The sequence below is a fragment of the Leopardus geoffroyi genome, chromosome C2 (genome assembly GCF_018350155.1).
Source record: "Leopardus geoffroyi isolate Oge1 chromosome C2, O.geoffroyi_Oge1_pat1.0, whole genome shotgun sequence".
NCBI classification, from domain to species: domain Eukaryota; kingdom Metazoa; phylum Chordata; class Mammalia; order Carnivora; family Felidae; genus Leopardus; species Leopardus geoffroyi.
This window is the reverse complement of record NC_059333.1, coordinates 122,777,592-122,781,619: the sequence shown is the minus strand read 5'-3', so window position 1 is coordinate 122,781,619 and position 4,028 is coordinate 122,777,592. Positions and strand designations below refer to the sequence as shown.

General features: G+C 45.9%; 1 pseudogene; it reads left to right on the top strand.

Annotated features, from left to right (window-relative positions):
* The first annotated feature begins 2,905 nt into the window (after positions 1-2,905).
* On the top strand, positions 2,906-3,576 carry LOC123610395 (annotated as a pseudogene).
* Positions 3,577-4,028: the final 452 nt, after the last annotated feature.

The window sequence follows — 4,028 nt, the reverse complement described above, 5'->3', positions numbered from 1 at the left end:
CACTAAGGAATTTACTCCTGAAATCATTGTTGCACTATATGCTAACTAATTTGGATGTAAATTTAAAAAAATAAAAAATAAAATTAAAAAAAAGTATAACGTGATTCACTTAGCCAATCACATTCTCTTCCCTGGCCCACCTTTGTGGGAAAGGTGGAGGCACTCAGGTTTACAGAGCTCCTACTCTGTACTGGATGTGATTTTAGATGCTCCACATAGGTCACCTTGTGTATCCCTCCTAACACACCACAGAGCAGGCATTAATAGCTTTATTTACTAAAGAGGAACCTGAGGCTCAGAGAGGTCATGCCACTTGCCCTATATCACATAGCTCCTACATGGCATACCAATCTTCCCCATCCCCATGCCCTTGCTTCAGGCTGCTAACAATTTCACAGTGGCTGGAGGGGTGAATAAGTTATCCTTGTGAGGACATTGAGAGCAAAAAGTCCCCTTGACCAGGAAGAGGAATTGGCCCAGTCTGTGACAGAGGTGCAGTCTGGCTCAGTTGACTCAGTAAAATACAAAAGATACCCACCTCTAGGACGCTTGTGTGCCTTAAATGGGTGAATGCCTGGCCTATGGTAGAGCCTCACTCCTGTGCATTCCCCGCTCCACTGTCCTGATCTGACCACACTGTCGTTATCCGTGGATACTTTGGTTTCCAGCCTTTGCCCACAGTTGGTGCCTCTGTGTATCAGTTGCGCTCCCAGCAGGAGACAGGCCGTGTGCTCAAACGACTTAACTGAAGAGATTTTACAAAGGCACTAACAGGCAGGGGTAAGGCAACCGACAAGAGCTACTGAAGTACTAGCTGTGCAGAGAAGCCCTTTTTACCCCCAGACCTGAAAGGCAGAGGAAGGGGACAGAATTACTGGAGTCTAGTAAGAGCAGGGACTGAAGAGGGAGGTCCACAGTTCCACCAGGAACCGTGGCCATACATCAGCAGTTCTCAAACTTCAGAGACAATCAGAATCACCTTGGAGGGCTTGTTAGGGCACCAAGGGTGTGCCCTAACCAAGGGGTGCCTGGAACCAAGGGGCCTGGAACGTGCATTTCTAACCGGCTCCCAGGACATGCATCTTCTGCTGAGGTAATGCCCACTGCCATGAAGGAAAAGACCACAGTGGGGAGAGGAGAGGGCAGTATAAATACCCGACCTGTCTCCCCTTCCACCTGCAGTCTTCTGCTAGTGTTTCCCATTGTCTGGACCCAGCCTGACACTAGGGAACAAGGAGCAGAGTGGTGGTGGCTGGGGAGGTCCTGCCGCTGGGACCCAAAGCCAGGAAGACAATGGGGCTGAGAGGTGGAGAACAAGGGCCGCCAGAGACTGTCCCCAACTTCCCCTTGCCCTCCGTTCCACCAGTCCAGTAAGCAGAGGACCCCATTCTCATCCAATACTGTTTTCTGCCCTCTGGCTTCTTTGAGTATTATTCTTGAGTTGAGTGCTAGAATACATTATATTTTGCTCAGAGGCCTAAAGAAAATTATGACTCTCCCGACTCAATTAAATGAATAAGCTCCCATGTGTTGTTACCCTGCAGTAATTTTACACATTTCTTACATTGAGAGATTCACATCTGGAATAAAGCTTTCTTTGTTAACCCCCCTCATTTCAGCCTTTTCCTCACAGCTGTTTCCAGGGGGCCTGTTTTCTGATTAATATATGGTATTTTGTTCTTAGAATTTGGGTGGCTTTTTTAAAACTAAGGAAATGATAATAAAATAGTACTTCTTGAACTTTCTCACCCTTTTGCTTCTTTTTTTAAGTTTACTTATTTATTGAGAGACAGAGAGAGACAGAGAGGGAGAGAGAGAGAGAGGGACCCTCCGCAAGGGTGGGGGAGGGGCAGAGAGAAAGGGAGAGAGAATCCCAAGGAGACTCTGCACTGGCAGCACAGAGCCTGATGTGGGGCTCGATCTCACAAACCATAAGATCGTGACCTGAGCTGAAATCAAGAGTCGGACACTTAACTGACTGAGCCAGCTGGGTGCCCTCAGTTTTTTTGTTTCTTATATTTCTTGCTCCCAACTTTGAGAATTAAAACCTTTTTCTTTTTTCTTTTATCTTTTTTTTTTTTTTTTAAGCATTGAGCCCGAATCTCTGGTGATTTGGCACGAACAGTTCAGGAGGAAGAAGATCTAATTAAAGTGCGTTTTCTGTTTGTGAGTGAAATCGTGAACCATTGTTAGTAGCTCCTCAAGAACCCCAAGTCCCCAAAGGTATCCCTGAGACTGACACAGTTTCCCCCCAGCAACTCTCAGAACCCAGGCAAGATTGGTAAGAAGAAAAATGAGGCCAATAGATGCTCCTGGCCAGGAGCCCACAGGGCTGGAACATGTCCAAGTGTGACTTACAGGAAGTGTATCTTTGGCAGCTTCTGAGTCACTGAGGACATTCTCCCTCACGGAATGCCCTCCTGCTGCCCCACAACCCACCAGGGTTCCGGCTCTGCATCCCTCACTGAGGAGCCTTGCTCTACACCCGCAAAGGTGAACGGGTTTGTCCTAGGTCTCAATTTTTACCCAGTGGTAGTGGTGACCAGTAGTGTGGCGTTGAGACAAATTACAGTGCTTATCTTCTGGTAAAACAAGGAAACACATGAAGGAAGAAGATAATTCCAAATCGTGGTAAAGAGAGAGATCCTAACAATGAGAGTAACTGGTGGAGGCAGTTTTAAATAGAGGGGTGGTCAGGAGAGACCACTCCATGGTATTTGAATTTAAACTGAAGAATGGTACTTTAATACATATTCAAAAATGAAGCGAAGTCCTGGGGAAAGGGAAGAGTTTGGCCTGTTCCTGGGACAGGACAAGGCCAGCGGGGCTGGAAGGAGAACGATCAAGGGATGGCGCAGTTTGAGGTAAGTTTTAGAGAATCTGGCCTAGGGTTGGTGCCCTTAGGATGCCTCTCACATTTGGACTCACGCTGGCCAAAGAGCCGTTTGCACTCAGTGTCCTGTGCCCACACCTTGTAAGCGAGAGGGCCGTGTGTCTGACTTCCAGGGTTCATGTTGAATGGATTGCAGCCTTTATTGCTGGGACAGCTGCAATTGGGTATCTAGCTTATGAAGATTTTTTGTTAAAGATTGTCACAGCAGGGGTGCCTGGGTGGCTCAGTTGGTTAAGTGTCTGACTTCACTCACATCATGATCTCATGGTTTGTGGGTTCGAGCCCCATGTCAGGCTCTTTGCTAATGGCTTGGAGCCTGGAGCCTGCTTCGGATTCTGGGTCTCCCTCTCTCTCTGCCCATCCCCCGCTTATGCTTGGTCTCTCTCAGTCTCAAAAATAAATAAACCTTCTAAAAAATTAAAAAAAAAAAAAAAAAAGATTGTCACAGCAAATCTGTAGTAAAGCTTCACATCCAGGAGGACAACCCAAGAAAGAACATGCTTTTGACATGGAGGGTTAGGGAGACAAAGCTGTGCACCACTGTTGTTGGAGGCCAAAAGTTCCCATTCTATGATGGATCTCACACAAAACACAACAAAGACACAAGAGACAATGTGGGACCTCCGACCATTTAGGAAAAAGAAACTTCAACCGACAGTTTTGATGCTGCAACCGAATTGTGATGATGTTACCTGAATGTTTAATTGGAATGACTACCACTTCTAACTCACCTCCCCTTTGATATATTGCAAACCGCGGCGTTCGTATTAACGGCATTTCCCTTACTTGTTGAACCATTGCGGTGCACATCTGTTTAAACAAAGAAGAAAAGGAAAAGAACAAAGAAAAAAATCAGCCTCATGGCCTATGGGTCTAAAAACATGAGCTCAGTCAGTAGAGCAGGTGACTCTTGATCTGAGGGTCCTGAGTTCAAGCCCCATGTTGGGTATAGAGATTAATTAAAAAAAAAAAAGGAAGAACATCAACTTGGTTTAATGTTATTGAGAGGTCAGGGAAGATGAAAACAGAAGTTTATTAGGCTTGGCAATATGAAGGTCATTGACACATTTAACAGATCTACCGTTTCTATAGAATAGTGAGAAACCATATATCAGATGTGCCATCAAGAATCTTC